We start from the raw sequence: 17,888 nt of genomic DNA, 5'->3' as shown, positions 1-17,888 counted from the left end.
GTCACCACCTGCAGCTCTTCACTGCCTTACATGTAACACTGAATTCTTAATCAGGTTAATATTTGATTTCTGGGTGCTTAAACATCAAAAATAAATCACCACAAAAACCCTAACACCTCAGAAAAAGAATATAATGCCATAACAGATGTTTAAGGTTGTAGCCACAAAGTACCAAGATGCAAACTATCGAGGTCAGAATTTACATTTCCCCCACAAAATGGCAAGTCCACAGCCCTGGTGTTTTTTCACGACTGGTGGACCCAAAGCCACCAAGAACAGGTAGCTTGATGCATGTTCAACATAAAAAGACTCAGTATTTTTTCTAGTATCTAGTACCTTTTGGGAAATGTTACAGTGGCTGAGAAAGTCAAAAGTGTTCAATTAGCTGCTGTTAAACAGCCCCTTCCCCATGTAACACCAAATTGCTGCTTAAATACTTATCAGAAAGCGTTCCTGCAGGATGGAAGGAAAATAGTCTGGCATGGGTTTCCAGGGAGGACAGTTACTACAGATCAGGCAGAACAGAGTTTGCTGTTTTGTTTTTTTTGTTCTTTGCACATTTCTTCTGCCCACACACGGAGTAGAGCTACTCTAAAGCCAAGCCTGAGCACCAGAACAAGTCACAGGTCCCTGGGACTGGGACAGACAACGGTTACTCATGCTTAATGAGAGACCAGCCACAAAATTAAATTAATTTCTCTCCGTGGAGAATCCTGCCCTGTATTTAGCTTTGAGTTTAAATAAAACTTTCAATATACTATACAAGGAATGGATTATTACAAACAAGTTAGTTTTCCAACCAAAACAAAGCAGTGTAACACCTAACAGCAGATCTTTCCAACAGCACAGATTTACTTCAAAATTAAATCTCATACAATCTCTTTATAATACAGAACACACTTAAAATTCCTTATTTATTTCTTTCACAGTCAACAACTGGAACAAAATATTTCTTGGCTTACACTTTTTAACCAGTTTGAATCTACAGGCTGTAAGTTTCCTGCATTCCGCTCTTCTAAGAACACTTAACTCAGTAAATGGAACACATTTGCTGTTATATTCTGTTTAACAATTATTTGCTACCTTTATTTCTACATTAATCCTATTAATCAAATGTTGCCAAATGAATCACTGAAATGATAAAAAAATAATTTCATTCATTTGTAAGACATCTGTTAGATGTCTGAGAGATTTCTTAATCTTTCTTTATCTCACATATATTTTTACATCTGACAGTTCTCCTGTTATTAAAAAAAAAAAACAACAACAAACCCAGAGCCTGTAGAAACGGTTCAAGAAGAGACTAACAGGAATGGACAGAAAAAAGGCCCCCAAACCTAAAATCCCACCATACTTTTCTTTAGTGGAAATCCTTGGCTGACCAGTGAAACATCCATCCTGTACGGAGTCACAGCACTCAGTCCAGTATTTTATTTCACACTATCAAGTACTGCAGCTCACTGGTAACAAGTATGTAAATCTTACATCTTTTCAGTTTCCTATCTAGTAGAAATCATTATATAAAATGCTCATTAAAAGCACAGGCTCGGTCTTTACCCCATTTTAATAAAGTGCGGCCTTTTTTCCCAAGTTCAGTAAGGTAAAAATCAGGCTTTAAAGACACTCTTTGGACGTCCCAGAAACAGGTACAAACAGACATTCCCACCTTTCCCAAAACCCTCACGTGCCCAGCCCCAACACTATCAGAATATGCAAAGAAGGGGAGCTTCCATTGCCAGCATTGTTACTTTTAGGGCAGAGAGGAGCTTAAAACCTGGGGCAATGATTCAAGTTGAACTTCACAGCATTCTCCTCTCTGGAAAAGGTACAATGTGAGCTGATGGGGACTTTTCAGAGGCAAGAATTAGGAGCGGTGCTTTTTCATTGCTTGATCTCCTAGACTACAAAGTCCAGTATTGTGAAAGAGCAGGTGTTGCCACTGCATAATAGCAGAAGTTTAGCCTCAAATATAAATGATGTCTCTACAGCATTAAACAGGGGAGCTGGTTCTGATGTATTGTGTTCCTGCTTTTCACTTTTCTGACGCACAGAAATCCCAAATAAAACAGCAGATTTCAACAGCTCATGCCCAGGTAGGAGATTGGCTTGCAGATATTTGCCACAGCTTGCAAGAGTGGGGTAGAATCCAACTGTAAAGTGCATTTGTACAGAACAATTTAAAGACACTAATGGAATTTTGGTTTTAGTATTAATCAATGATAAGGGAAAATCCCCAGGAGAGAGGTGATCAGGATGCCAGGATAGACAACATGTAACTGCACCTTAATCTGCAGCAGAGGCTGTGGAGATCTGGGTCCAACTAAAGAGCCAGCAGGATTTCCCCCAAGCTGGGCTTACACAGCCACGCTGATTGGGATATCCATGCTAGCACAAAACCCCTCTTTTTTTTTCTATGTGCTGCTGACTTTGGTTCCCCCTAATTTTTGCTATGCATCTTTTATGTCATTTCTTTACCATCCTTACATTGGTCTGCCAGACTCTTTGCTCAAGCTTTCTGACCCAGCCTTACTTAAGGATTACAGGGGAAGAAAAGAAAAAAAAAAAAACCAAACCCAAACAAACAAAAGGAAGCTCTGGCACCAAGCAACCCTTCTGCAGAAAACACCACACAGCTGGGTTATTGTCTCAAAACCCTTACCTCTCACCCCAGGGACACACATAATGCTTTTGGGAGCAAGTGAGTGCTGAAAGAGACATAGCAGTCATTCAGGAGCAGGAAAAGTTGTCCCATCCTGCAGGCACCTGGACTTACTTCCATTTTATTATTCATTTTAGTCTAGAACTTCCATATGCATTTACCTGCAAAGTGCTGGGGGAAAGATGTGCTTTGAGGAGAGGCTTGAAGAAGAAGGCAATGGTGGAGAGTAGTGGAGAGCGTCCCAGGAGGAGACTGTCAGTCATTAGACAGTCATTAGACTGCTCATCCTCAGCTTTTGTTTCCAAAAGTGATGAAAACATGGGGAAGGGATGCTATTTGTTAATGTTCTCCACGATAAAATATTAGAAATAATGGGTTTGAGCATTCAGTTTAGTAAATAGGATATTTGCTTAATCAAAAGAACCCAAAGTGTCAGTCTATCATTATAGTGGATGTAAGATGCAATAATTAAAATTCTTCTATATACTGAGCAGCACCAGAAAATGCCCATCATTGGGCAGCTGAGCATTTCTACCACCCCCTGGGAGAGCAATTGGACAGGCAAAACTCAGCATCAAAACTCAGTGGCAAAAAATCCCACCCTTCTGATTTCAAAGACAGAAGGATTAACACCCAAGTTATTAAATTAGTAGCAACCATGAGGGAAAATATAGAATGTCTTTGCTTTGGCTGCTGTGTTTTTCTGAGAAAGCTGCAAAAGGAAATTTGTCAGGGGTAACAGTTTATGTTGTTCCTAGAGGCAGCCATCTGGGATGCTGAGATTAGTATTTTAGATTTCTATTATCTGAAAATCCACTGGCAGACTTTGCAAAAAGGTGTTTATAAATTCTGTAGTGCAGTTTAAGTAAAACTATTTAATCTAGGGACTAAGAAATATGTGTAATTACCGTAGGTGGATAATGCTTTTTCATTGCCATTTACCAAAATTAGTTTACCAGATATTACTCCTAAGAGGTATAATTAAAATCAACATAAAATTCAGAACACAGTGAAAATAAAACATTAGGAGATAATGTCTTTAAAATTACTAGTCCTCTGCACTGCAGTACAAGCATAATCACTCTCTGGCTAGCAGTGTTTGTTTTCCCTGTACAGGGATGCTTTGAACTCCCAGGCTTCCCAGCCGAGCTGTTACTTTGCAGCCCATTGTAAGAAGCAGATATTTAATGACTCTCCATAGTAAACTCCTTCTCTAAATAGCAAATGAGAGAACTTTATTGAATGCAGGATTTTGACACTGCATTTGGTCTCTGCATTACTCCCTAAGCTTCCATTGAATGCAGACTGGAAGCCTCCACGGGTTTTGAGGCAGGTTCAGATCTGCACCCATGTACCTGTCATTAACTCCTGTCATGGCAAAATGTCCAGGGATGAAAATGGGACTCATGCCAGGGTTTTCTTCCCTGCTACTTACTGTTGAATCCCATATTGACTAGCAGGAGAAGCATTTCAGAGCCCGGTACTTTAACCAGATGTTTAATCCTGTTTTCTGCTTCTACAGAAGGCATAACCTGATGTTAGATTATAAATGTCTGGCCTTCCTTGTTAATGAAAGACTTTGTTTCCTTTTTGCAAATGTTATTAAGCAAAGAACAAACTGATTGTCTAAATTGATTAAGCGGATTCATTCCAGTGAAAAATTTATTATTTGCCTAGTTCATTTCATCAAATCAATTCAGAGGAAAAAGGCTCCATGAATTAAACTAATCACAAATATATATTTTAAAAGCCAGTCATTTCTGGCAGGATACAGTTAGTGCAGTCAATCATGGAGACAATAACTGAATTTTAAAGTAGTATCTTGCATTGCTTCTCAGAAGCTTCTTTGTTTTTTCTTTCAGAAAATTGGTGCTTTGGGGACAAATTCTTCCCCTGTTTAATCCTATACATTATTTAAGCTTCTGTGGGTACCCAGGAGACATTCTTGGGGAAAAATCAAAAATATTTAACTGGCATTTTCTATAGAACAGCAATCATACACTAATTAGAAAGCTAACTGTGATAGATTAATAAGAATTTCTGATTGCTTCTGTCCAAACTCTTGAAAAACATCTGTTTATAAAAATAAAATGTCATTAATTTATTAGGCTGAACACACCCATTCATAAGGCTCACTCATATCATAGTCAGAGAAAATTCCTGTATAATTTTTTGCAGGACACAGATGGAAAAGTCAAGCCTAGAATGCTAATATTCAATTCAGTTGAAAACAAAGATCAACCACCACATTTGTATTTCTCCAGCAAATTATAGACAAGCTTTGGGCTTTTTGTGAATAGATATGTGTACACAGACATACATGTATCTTATAGATTTTTTTCCTACAAAGGTAACTTTGAAACCAACATTCAAGGAGAATCTTTTGTCAATCATGTAGATGTTTGCGAAGATGTTTGTCACAGAGATCTCGCTAAAAGCACCTAGGTCTCACTTAACAGTTGATCTAATAAAAATAATTATCTAACTTTTTCTTCTTTATATCCTGTGAGCCCAGAGGTGTAGCAGCAGTGTCACTGCCAGGATCCCATAACACTCGTACCATTACAAGAGTTAAACAAAGATGTTGCGAGCACATGGTGCAAGGTATAGCCTGGAGACAACTCTACCACATTTCCATCTTGGTCTCAGGCTAACAGTTTGAATATTTTCTTACCAGATGCTTAAACTCAGTCCCACAGTTTTTTAATGAAGCCAGTTTCAAGTAGCTCCAAATTTACCTGTCTCTTGCTGAACTTAGTGAGAGCAGTTTTTGGCTGCACCCACAGTTCAGCACCCAGGCACAGGTACACCAACAAACACTTTACAATTAGAGCTTATTTTCCCCCCCTTTCTTTTTCAGTAACTTTTCTCTAAAAACAAGGGAAAATATTGCCTCTGCTCGTTGTGCCCACTGGGGGCTGAATTTGTGAGGCAGAGGTTTGGTGGTGCAGCTGATGCCTTGGTACCCGTGCTTGCTGTCAAGTAGAATTTGGGGTCTTAAACAAGAGAAGATTTTATAACAGCACAGAGTGAGAGCAAAGGCTATAAACACCGGGACATGAGCAATAATTTAAAAGCATGTGGCACAGGCAACAGCAGCAAATCTCAGAAAGCTCACGGCTAAGAAGGAGAAATAAACCTCATACACAGAATAGCATTGCAAAAAGAATTCAGGGCTTTGAAAAACATGGTAATGGCCGGTCTGAGATGTCACCCCTCCCCCTTCTGCCAGAGGGGAGGTCCTCCATCCCCACCCCACCAGGGTGGGGAACAGCAACAGCGTGAGCGTTCCAGGTGCTGCCAGTCCTAGGGAGGCTCAGGGAAAGGAACGATTCCCCCCACTTATGGCTTCACATGGAGCCCCCAGGCCATGTCTCCCCTCACTGCGGGAGGAGCCACAGCCTCTCACCAAGCTGAACTGCAAAGAGCAGTGGAGAAAGGCTGAAGCTGCCTAGATAAACAATAACCCATCAGGTTCACTGCAGGATTCCTTGCCAGGGCTCCAGGATGATTGTGGAGATACCAGTACCAGCAGCACCCACTGGTGTCCCCTGACCTCCCTGCACTGAGGGGCAAAGGACCGTGCCAGCATCACCCGCTACTGTGCTCCCCATTGAGGCGTTCATGAGCCTGTTCTCTGGATAAGCAAATATTTTGATTAGGGACTTTGACAAGCAAGCACACAATGAGAGTTGAGAAAATAAACAAACACTCCCAATAATAGAAGTTTCCTTCAAAACCCTTGCTGCTCCATCGTGCTAAACGCCATCTGTGTGTATTTACACTGTCACTTTCAAGTGTTTTCCCCATCTTGTGCTGAGCTGGGGTCTACAGTGGGTGCTTAATGGTACCTTGTACGCCGCTGCCAAGGGCATCCTTGCTGTGCCAAGGGACTGGCGCTGGCGTGCGGTGATGGGCGTGCCTGGGCACACCCAATGGTGCGCCCAGGCACAGTGATGGGCACAGCCAGAATGCCGGGAGCAGAGCACAGCCACACTGACCACCGAGGCTCCCACTGGCTCCACATCCCAGCCTTCCAGGATGTATCACAGCAGTGACCAGGGAACATGCCATCTCATCACTCCTTTATTATAATCCTCTTGCACTGCATCCCCTTGGGTTCAAAGGATCCAGAGAAAATAAAATCTCAGTCCATAATTATAATTATAATTATAATTATAATTAATTATAATTATTAAAATTATAATTTTTATTATACTAATTTTTATAATAATAACAATAATTATTATTATTGTTAGTAGTAGTAGTATTACTATTTATTTATTTCTGTTTCAAGCTTTTAAGCCATTCCTACAACGTTGAACAGCCGGAGTTATGATTTCAAGAGCAATACCAATCAGTTGTGGGCTCAGCACAGCTACTGAAACACAATGCCTATAATTTATGGGTTCAGAGTTAGAAAAGGAGCAGAACAGGGACAGATCAGCAACTGAGAAGTGAGAGCCTCATCTGCTTCTGAAACCAGACTGAAAAATCCCACAGCGAGAGATAACCAAAGAGACAATTCCAGACTTAATGGACTGTTCATTGGAAGTGACAAAGTTAGAGGTAAATGCCATTCCCTACAGCGATACTGAAACAGAGAGAGACAAGCAGTAGTCACACACTTCTCTGGGCTCCCTGGGACTCTGGACAGTGTCCCACAACACATCAGTCCATCCTGCTCCATGAAAGGCAACATGATGGGAGGATTCAGTCATAGGCTGCAGCTCACCATTCCCACTGCCAGAACGGCTGCTCCCAGGAGATGCTGACGGCCAGAACAGGTATTTGATGCAATCCCCGTGCTCCATTACTTCAAAGTCAAATCTGGTCTCAGTGGAGGAAAAGCAGATTTATTTGGGAATGTTTAAGCTACTGCCTTACCAGTTACCCAGTTACATCTATGCTCAACCACAACTTCTCAGAGTGAAAAAACCTGACTAGGTAATTTCATTTAAAAACCTGTTTATTCACCATTCTGATTCTTTTAGTACTCCAAGGAACAAAAAACACTTTTCAGGCCACATTTGCCAGCTAAGCCAGCCTCCCCTTCCTTATGGCATTAAGAACCAGGGCACTTTTCTGGAAGGTGGGAGGGATGGAGCCCCTGGCAAGCAGCACCCAGGGCCTGCACACAGGGCAGAGAGGAGAAGCCAAGGTGCCAGGTAAGAGCTCTGCCGGCTCCCACTGCACTTCTGACAAAGCTGCTGCCAGCTGGGAAATAACACAAATTGGAACTGACAGAGAAATGTGACAAATTCATTATTAATAGCACAACTATTTTTTAATATGTAGAAGGCTGTACTAGATTAATAAAAACAGCCTTTTATATTCCTTTCTGACAGCAGTGATGGTGTGTGATCTCCAAAAAATTGAGTGCTACTGATGCTGGCTCTGGCTAGCATCAGGATGCTGCAGCGGATTCGGCAGGGACAGGATTTCTCTCCAGGACATTGCAACTCCTGCACACTCCAGAAGGTCACGCAGGCTGACTCTGTGGCAGGCTGAAGCACTCATACAAAAGGTCAGCATGCTGTGGAAACCCACACACAGCTCCTCCTCGGGGGGCTCAAACCTCTTGGTGTTCATTAGAATCTGCCTTGTTTCATCTCAACCTATGATGGGTTTTAAGGGAGATTTATTTTTTAAATAAAGAGCAACTTGTGGGGTGTATCAGAGACTCGCTCACTCCAGCCCACCATTCTGCAAACCAAAACTACAGCAGCACAAGTGCATTTCTATTTCTCTCTACCTACCACACACAAATGCCTATCTGCACATCCACAAGCTCTCAAGCAACCTATATCTCAATATATATACATATATATATACATACATTTATAAACATATATATTTTTATTCTTACAATGGGAATGTTTACCTCAGGTGTACAAATGAGACCCCTCAGCATGTAACATAAATACTTCGTTTAACATTCCATTAGCATTTATTCCTTCTATCTCTGATTTTTTTTTTTTTTGACTTGTTCTCTTCAGTGGCAAGAAAGCACAGTGTCAGGGAAAAAATACTTCAAACAAGTCTTGAAAGGATGAGTTTAGGAAAAACGCATTCACTCTGTTTCCACCTTTAAATATAAGTGTAGCTGCAGTGCACAGACTACTTACAAATTACCCTACACAGTTTCAGAGGAAAATAGTTTAGTTCTTTAGAAAGATTTTTTTCTGATAACTGGCTGCTTTTTTTCAGCCTCCTTAGCATTTTCTGCCACTCTTTTGCATTTACCAGAGGCAGGTTCCATTACCCCTTGCTGCCTTCCTCGCAGCCAGTAGTAAAGATCTCAGCATCCCCTGGCTGACATGCAACATCCCCACACGGCATCCTGGCATTCCCGGGGCTGGAAGGACGGGGCATGTTCCTGCCAGCCTCAGTACAGACACACGGCCACAGCCTGGAGCTCCCCGGGACCAGCGCAGGGGATGTGGCTCTTAGAAAAACAGATGTGATACGGACCTGCAGCAAACATTATCTAGCCATGAAAATTCTGCCGTGCAAAGCAGAACCCCATGCCCCTGTCCCTGCTCCAGGAGGGGGAACCCGCCCGCCCGCGCACCGGAATGGCTGTGGGATGCGCTCGGCCGAGCGTGGCGGCTCCCGAGAGCAATCAGAGGCTTCCCAGGAGGGAGAGGAGCAATAAAGCATGTGGCAAGCTGTCACTGTGGGGCAGAAGGGGCAACTATGGCTCCTGTGAGAATTACAGTTCGTGAGATTCAGGGAGGAGCACCCGGCAAAGCTGCTGCCAGGCGAGTGCTGGGAATGTGGGGGGCGAAGTGTGCGGTGGGAATGAGCCACGGATGTACGTTGTCTGTCACCTGATACCCCACCCCACCCAATTCCCGAATGGACGGGAACGCTCCTGCGGCAGGGAACTCATAGACGAGCCCCTGCACACCTCATGAGGATGTGCTCGGAGACAGGAAAGGCTAATTCCCAGAGCCTGCTCTGAGCCACCAACTACTGCCTTGCAATAAACAGCAAATTCCATATGTTCCAAGGAAAAGTTCCCACAGAAACTTCTTTCCTGACTGTTTTAAATTGAACGTGACACAAAACGAGAAACACTTCAGGTGGGGATGGAAACAAGGGGCCCCTATGTCCCCATGGAGGTGCAAGTCTTTTTCCCTGGCTCCGGCCACATGGGTGCCAGCACCTTCGGGAAAGCAGCTCAGCATGGCCCGAAGCAACCTGAAAGATCTTACTGCAGCTCCAGTTTGCCTCAGCACCACTCTGTCCATCTGCTGACCATGCTAATGAGGGAGGATTGGTGCACTGGCCGCCAGGACTGTCCCCTCAGGCCACGGCAGTCATGGCTGTAACCAGCGAGAGGGGACCCACGAACACATCCCGGGCGTGGGCATCAGCCACACCGGACTGCCAGGGGGCCGGGACCCTCCTTAGTCCCGAACAGCTGAATTAAAAGCCGGGGGGAGATGGCAGCCGCGTTGGGATCCTTTGAGCCGGAGGCAGCCGCTGCTATTAACACACAAAAGCGATGCCGAGCAGCCGAGCAGGACAAAAGAGGTGGGGGGCAGCTAGACAAGAGAAACGGAGGGTGGAGCGAGACAAGAATGGGAGAGGAGCTGCGCGGACAAGAAGGAGGGGAGGGAGACACGCACACACACACACAAATCAGAGAAAGGGAAAGACAAGGGGATAACAAGGGGGGAAGAGACCACATGGGGGAGGGCGTTCCTCACCTGGTCCGCTCTCCCTCCACGCTGCTCCTCTCACTCTGCTTGCCCTGTGCAAGGACACGCAGAGCATCAGAGCTTTGGGTTGAACGCCCATATCCAAGAGGATTTTCCTGTTCACCCAGGTTTTGCTTTGTTACTGTGATCAGGAGATCTGCAAGGGGACCTGGTGTAACTGGGTGAGTTTCTCACCAACAGCCATATTCCTCATTCCTATTCCAAAAAATGCACCTTGGATGATGCCATAGTCACCAGCACCTGCCTGCAAAACCAAAAGCTGGTCCTAGTTAATGCCATGTTAGGGACAGGCATGGATCAGCTGAGGTAAACAAGTGAAAATGACTACTCTTGAACTCAGGGAACATAAGATGCTGATGGCTCACCCAGCCTCACCTCTGCTTGGCATGTTTCTCCTTTACAAGCACCCCTCCAACCTGGGAGTCCCAGGGGCACTTCCCTCCTTCCTGCAGCCAAGCAGCCCCAGCAGCCTCACCAGTATTTTAGGGACAGGGTGGCAGAATAACCACAAAACTCAGAAGAGGGGAAAGGTCCACATCAGAAGATGTTGTAGAGCTAAAACACACATCAGCTTTTGTTTCCTGATAAGGCCTCTATAAATGACAGAGTAAATGACAGAACAAATGTAAAGCTCCCATCATTCTCAAGGATATTTGAAAAGCTCTCATTTTTCCAGTGTTTCATAAAACAAGAAAGTCAGAAATGGAAAACACATTTTAAAAGTATGAACTTGCAGGGAATTCAATAAAAATGCATTTTTCTGATTGAAAAAGTATCTTTATCTTCAGGAATGAAAACTAACACTAACATGGTGGCTAACATGTCTCAGGCTGGCAGTTCTGGCAGGTTCACCTTTGAACTCACACAGCACAGCAGCCAGCACTTCTCCCATCTCCCTCCCCAATTCAATATTATTTTCAAGACTACCTCTTTTATATTCATTTTCAAGACGATGTAATTTTTATTAGGATTTTTGTAGTTTTATATCTTTCTTTTTCCAGAGTACCAGCACTGTGGCATTCACCCGCTAAAACAAAAAATGTTACCACTTTTCTCTCTAAAGCCACTGCCACACTTTTGGCTACATTTCTGCTGGTTACCAAAACCACCATGAGAGCTGACATCAAAGAAAGGCCCATTTCTAATCTCTGTGCTCTGGTTGCTGCAGCACATGACTCCTCAACCCACATGGTCCAAACATGATCCAGAACTGGAGTGGTCCTCCTTGGGCCACAGTTCTCCAGAGCAAACAAAATATCTGAGATGAACAAAACCTTGCTGAAAGAAACTGAAAGTGAATGCTGACATCTCCAGCTCTCCTTGTTTGAGCCTCCCCATCCCTGTGAGAAAAAGACTGATGGAAAACAAGAGAAAATGGGGAAAGAGGGAAAAAAGGAAGAAAATTTCTTGGAATGATCAGAAATTACTTACATGCATGTTCATAGCCTGAAACAAGGATCATGGATGAGTCAAAACCTTGACTTCAGCTACAGCTTGACTGGAATAAGGATTTCATTTTCAAACACTAACTCGCATATTATTCTTTTTTTTATAAAGCTGGGGCCAACATCATCTCTGGCTTCCCAATAGGGCCAGAGCAGCAAATTTGTGGGTGCAGGCATTAAAATATTCACATCATCTTAAAAAATGTGTTTTTGTTTTTTTTTTTTTAAATCCCCTAATATAGTTGTTAGGTTTCAAATGTGTAAAGTGTTAACCTCCCCACAAAAGTGACTTGAAAGAAAGATTTTTGATCAGCACCAGTATTGAGAATAATTCAGTTCATATGTGTTGAGATAGCTGTGGGAGACAAAATATTTTAGAAAACTGTTGCCCAGGATCTTTTACAATTTCAGTTTTCTTCTCCAATAGAATGATGAGGTTTAACCCAAGGATGAGCTGCAAAACATCAGGCAGAAACAAGCAACAGGAAAAGAGGGAGAGAGCCAAGCCTCCTGTCTGCCACTACACATGTACTTGTGTTGGGGCAACATATTTCAGGTGATGGGAAATCCTTCCATTAGCACTGCTAACTCTCCAAATAGGCTCTGTAGTTTGAATTTTAATTTTCTTTATGCCTGTTTTTTGACTTCCAACATTAAGCATGATGGGGACACTACCCATTACAAAGAGGTAATTTGGGAGTTGTAATACGTGATGTGTTTTGAAACAGGAGAGAAGTCTCAGTTCATTTGGATGTAATAATTGATCAGGGAAAGGGGAGATGGGTTGGATTTTGAAAAAGCGGTAGGGGTATGGTATTGTTGCCTCTGGGCTAATGCCAGAATCTTTCTCTCCTTCCACATTCTTTATCCATTCAGGATAGCCTGGAACACACCAAATGGCTTCTCCCATGCAGAGGCCTCTGGGAAGCAGTTTAGATACATGACTTCAGATGCAAAAACTTCTTCCCAGCCCAGGCCATCATATAGGAGCCAATTCCCGAGCAGAGTGGAGATATCTCAGTCTTCAAATCTTTCCCAAACTCTGTCAGGATACCCTGAGTCTTTGTGATCCAACTGAACATATGTCACGCTTCCTCAAGTTAATAATAGATGTCCTAGGAAAGACAGCTCTTGAGGTCAGGGAATTTTTTTCCCTTATTTTTCTCTTTTCTTTTTTTTTCTTTTTTTTTTTTTTTTTCTTTTTTTCTGTTGTCTTTTCGCTTCTCCTTTGGAAGGGATGGGGGAGTCCGAGTGCAGCCCCTGAGCCGCCTGCCCGGCCACCCCTTGCCCACCTCCCCGGCCAGCAGCCCAGAGCCCCGCGGCTGCCAGCACTCTGTTTGTCTTACACAAGTGTCCCCTGAATGAGGAAAAATAAATAGAAGAAGCAAACATATGACTCTCTTTAGCACAAAGCCTCCCCACCTCCTCCTTGCCTATTTTTTTTTTTTCTCCTCCTCTGGCGACATAAAACGAGGCTGCAGTCTGCCCCTGTTGAATGTAAATGCCTTTGAAGTGGAACTAATCATTTCAAGGATAGTTTGCGTTGTCCTAACAACGCAGCTGAATTGCGAAGCCCCTCTTTTTGTTGAAGATATGTTTTCCTTCTTTCAGCCCAACCTGATGATGATATACTGCTTTCACGCTCTGTCCTCCCGCATCGTAAATCTCCGCTGCCGCCTTCCCCGGCCCGAACTGCCCCACGCCAGCGGGAGACCGGCTGCGGCTCCCCCTGGGCAGGGCAGGGCCGGGCGGGACCGGGCGGGACCGGGAGGAGCCCCGGTCGCGGCGCCGCCGGGAAGCGCATCCCGGGGCCGGGGGCGGCCGCGCCGCTGAACCGCACCCGCAAAGGGGGGATGCAGTTGCCGGGAAGGACGGGAGGCACGGCAGCTGGCCCTGAACCCCTCTCCGTGCACGCCTATTCCTCCCTGGGCACTCTTCCGTTCATCACCTTCTGCGTACCCTCCATCCGCCCCCGACAAGCATCCTGCACCCCCAGCAGCCCTCCAGGCTCCCCTCCATTCATCCTACTCCAGGCACCCCTCATCCCTCTTGGTGCACCCCTCCAGGCGCCCCTCCATACTCTGGGTACCCTTCACCCTCCCGCATCTCTCATATCCCTATGGGCACCCCTCCATCCATCACGCTCTGGGTACCCTTCATCTTCCTACCCAGGCATCCCTCATCCCTATCCCCCTTGTGCATCCCTTCAGACTCTCCTCCATCCATCCTGCTCTGGGCACCTTTCATTCTCAATCCCAGGCATCCCACATCACCCTGATGCACTCCTTCAGGTACCCCTCCATCCATATTCCTTCGGACACCCTTCATCCTGCCCTCTTCGCATCCTGCATCCCCCGCGCTCCACCCTCCATCCATCCCCCTCTGAATATCCACCCTTGCCCTCCAGGCATCCCGCATTCCGCTCCGAGCATCCCTTCCCAGACCCTCTGGGCATCCACGGGCTACCGCCGGCCCTGGCCCGCAGCTCCCGTTAATGCCATTAGTGACAGAGGTCGGGTTTCAATCGGGGCTGGGTGACACGGCGGGGCTGCAGCGGGTGCCTCGGAAATTCAGGTCAAGCCGTGCGGGCCCGGGTTTCACGGTCAAGGCTACCCGGGAGGCAACCTCGGAAATGCCCCACTGGATGGACAGATAGACAGACGGGTGCACCACAGGCAGTCAGCAGGCGGCTCCCCAGAACCCTGCTCAGACCACAGCTCTTCTGAACCCCCCCCTCCCCACAGCTCTTCTGGGCTTGGTTGCTTTGCCCACCAGATCCCATTCCTGGCCAGGACCTCTGTGGTGGGGCAAGTTCTGGGTTAATTCCCCCTCAGCAGGAATTGCAGTTTGACAACTCTTTCTTTTTTAAGAACATAGAAACATATTTTATTTACTGTCTCCTAAAAATTATTTACTATCAGGGCTGAGGTAATTCCACTAAAGCCGCATGGTTTGCTTATACAAAATAGTTATCTGGGGACCCCTTTTTTGGCCATCATAAAGGCACACAGTTGCCAGAGAGCAGGGAAAGATGGGAGCAGGAGGAGCTGCCTGCTGGGGAAATGGGCCTCGGGAAGCAGTACAGGAATGGAAAGGAAAGAAATGGCTTTGCCCCCTCAGTTTATGAGACCCTACAAGCACAGAAACAGCCACCTCCCAGGCAGGAGCTGGCAACAGGGCTGGGACCAGCCCAGGCTCATCCCTTCATTTTGCTGAGCTGCACCAAAGATGGCACAGGAGGTGACAGCACTGGCAACCAAAGCCACCACAGGCTGTGCCTGTGCTTCCCAAGAGGTGCCTGATTCCCCGGGAGAGCAGCAGGGTAGCAGCAGCATTGCTCTTCCCTGTGCTGCCCTTAGGACAGCTCTGCTGAGCTATCCCCCTTAGAAACCTTGACCCCACAGGTGCCCTTCTGCAGAGCCATACTGGGACGTCATAAGGCACCATGGCCCCCAGCATGAGCTGGTGAGGGGGCTTGGAGGCAGCTCCAAGCTCTCCCCCCACCCCAGTCTTCCCTGCAGATGCAGCTCTTCCTTCTCCATCTGCCCATGGGACACCCAAGCCCAGAGGCTCAGCACCTCTGGCTGGTGCTCCCACAGAGCTATGCTGGTGGGGACAGGGCTGCTCCAACATCCACAGCCCACACTCATCCCCGCAGGCCCTTTGCAGCAGGAGCAGCCCTCAACAACCTCTCAGGAGCTCAGCTCAGAGAAGATAAACACCGAAACCTGTGTATGCTCCCCAGGGGGGAGAGAGAAGCAAAACAGAGAGATAAAGGAGAATTCCAGGTGAACATCAAGAAACTGTTTACCCTCAGAAAGTGGTATATTAACAATCATTCTGTCTATGAGCATCTTCCCTTAGACAAAGCTCACATATTTTCCTGTTTTAAAGGGGAAGGCATGAAGATGAATGAGTCCATCTCTCTCCCTCTCTTTTGCCACCCTATGCAGGGGTGTTTGCCAGAGAAGCAGCAGAGTACTTGGTCTTTCAGTTCTAAATACTCAAAACACAAGTCTGAGAAAATCAAGGTGTAAAGAAGCTGGAAGGCAAACTCCAAACAGCCAGGGCTGTCTCTGGCTGAAATATGACATTTGTGCAGTACTGATGTTTTTATATTTACGTAAATTAATAACTCAATCACACACAGGTACCTTCCTCGCATCTGAAGTTCTCTGCATTTGCCATCTGTTTCCTTCTAGTCCATGAATCCTCTCAATCCCTTCAAGGTAATGCAGGGCCTGTGAAGAAAGGAGCAGAAATTGCCGCTTGCTATTTCACCATCAGGGAAATGTAAAAATGTTTCTAATTAGTGAACTTGAATATTTTAGATTGGCTGTAATTTCTTCAATGCTCCTCATCATGTTGACCTTGGGACAGCTCTGCTGAGATGGAAAAAAAGGAATTACTTCCTTCTCACATGGATTCGGTCACATTTTGTTGGCATTTTCCTGCCCAAATAGACTTTGCTCAAGAACATGAATACATTCTTCACATAGCACCTCATATGTAAAGCATGGAAACCTGTTTCAGTATCTATTAAACCAAGGTGTTGCTGATTAGTGTGGATGCACCAGCTCCTGGGAGGCCAGAACCTGAACACAGGGGCAGGCAGGCAGGAGAGGTCCTGTTACAGCAGTGGGGGTGTTGTGATTTCTCTGGGCTTCACATCAGCTCCAGAGCAGCTGAGCAGCAGATGCTACAGCATTTCACCTTGGTAGGCAGACACACCCCAGCCATAAGTGCTTCTTGGCTGCGTGTTATATCTCACAGGACTTCTCAGTGCTTTTAAAAGTAAGATTTAATAGTATTATTTGTAGAGCAGACACTGAGCAGGCAGCCTTTCTATATCAGCTCCTCCAGGTCCTCTCAGACACAAACTGCCTCACTCGAGGCTGAGATTTTCCCTCTTAGGAGAACAGTCCATTGAAGCAGACTCTGCAGCAGCCACTGCCTGATGTGCATGAGACACCAGGGAGGATGAGGGGTTCACGTCTCCTGATTCATAACCTAAGCTTATAGACCACACAGCTCTTTCTGAAGAATGCATATAGTTCTTTTAAAACAACTTTTTATTTCTCCAAATCACATTTTGACCCCAAAAGTGGAGATTCTAATATATGGCCCAAAATTTTATGGTAACCCCAAAAAAACCCCAAAGAGTGTCAATATCACAGAATCATAGAATGGGTTGGAAGTGACCTTAAGGATCATCTAGTTCCCACCCCCTGACATGGGCAAGGGTACCTTCCACTAGACCAGGTTGCTCCAAGTCCCATCCAACCTGGCTTTGAACACTTCCAGGGATGTGGTAGCCACACTTCTCTGGGCAATCTACTCAAACAGAGTTTGAGCCAAGGAACAGGTTCCCCCCTGGCTATCAGCAGGTGTGATGCCATGGGCTGCAGGGTCACTGGTTATGCTTGCACCAGCACTAGATCAAGTCCCAGCCTTCCTTAAACAATAAACTTAAACAGCAGTTACTCAATATATGTCTGCTTTAATTTCAAAGAAACTTAATTTTTGAACATATTTTGACTTCTTTAGCTACACCACCTTGGTAACCATGAAAGTTTTTATGACCATTGGCAAAACCACTACTTTTTAATTACTGTCCTACACAGTTGCTAAGCAAGTGTTTTATGATACACACACAAAAAAAAAAAAGTGTGCAGGAGTTGCCAAAATATTTGAATAATTTAATTCCCTTTACATCCTGAAAATACACACAAAATAACCACTTTTACCATACAAGATGGTGATGTAAAATACACAGGTTTTTTGCCACATGTGCTTTTGTTTTTCCTCTTTCCATATCATCTTTTCCCAAACTATCCTGCAGGGAGTTTGCACTCAGCCCTTCATCCACTCTTCATTTATTGAATTAAGACAGAAACAGGCAGTGTCAAAAAAAAAAAAATCCACCCCAAAAAAAGGAGAAAGCCTCAACTTCAAGTGTCCTGGGATAAATTTTAAAAGGTTTGTAAGACAAAAGAGTGCCAACAGCATGCAGCATGAGAAAGGCTTAATGTTCAAAGAAACACCCTTCAAAAT

The 17,888-nt window shown here is 45.1% G+C and overlaps 1 long non-coding RNA gene across 2 annotated transcripts in view; it reads right to left on the bottom strand.

Moving 5' to 3' along the window:
- LOC138110279 (uncharacterized) overlaps nt 1–17,888 on the bottom strand; it is a 60,234-nt gene that overhangs the window by 19,188 nt on the left and 23,158 nt on the right. Inside the window, exons 3-4 of one of the 2 annotated variants that reach the window (XR_011150852.1) lie at nt 15,989–16,075; nt 14,686–15,562 (exon numbers count right to left, since the gene is read on the bottom strand). This is a non-coding gene — a long non-coding RNA (uncharacterized lncRNA). Of the gene's footprint in view, nt 1–14,685; nt 15,563–15,988; nt 16,076–17,888 lie in introns of those variants that run through there. The other variant, XR_011150853.1, reaches the window with a different exon arrangement.

This window comes from Aphelocoma coerulescens, chromosome 4A (genome assembly GCF_041296385.1).
Source record: "Aphelocoma coerulescens isolate FSJ_1873_10779 chromosome 4A, UR_Acoe_1.0, whole genome shotgun sequence".
In the NCBI taxonomy this organism is placed as follows: Eukaryota; Metazoa; Chordata; class Aves; order Passeriformes; family Corvidae; genus Aphelocoma; species Aphelocoma coerulescens.
This window is presented reverse-complemented; position numbering and strand designations above follow the sequence as displayed.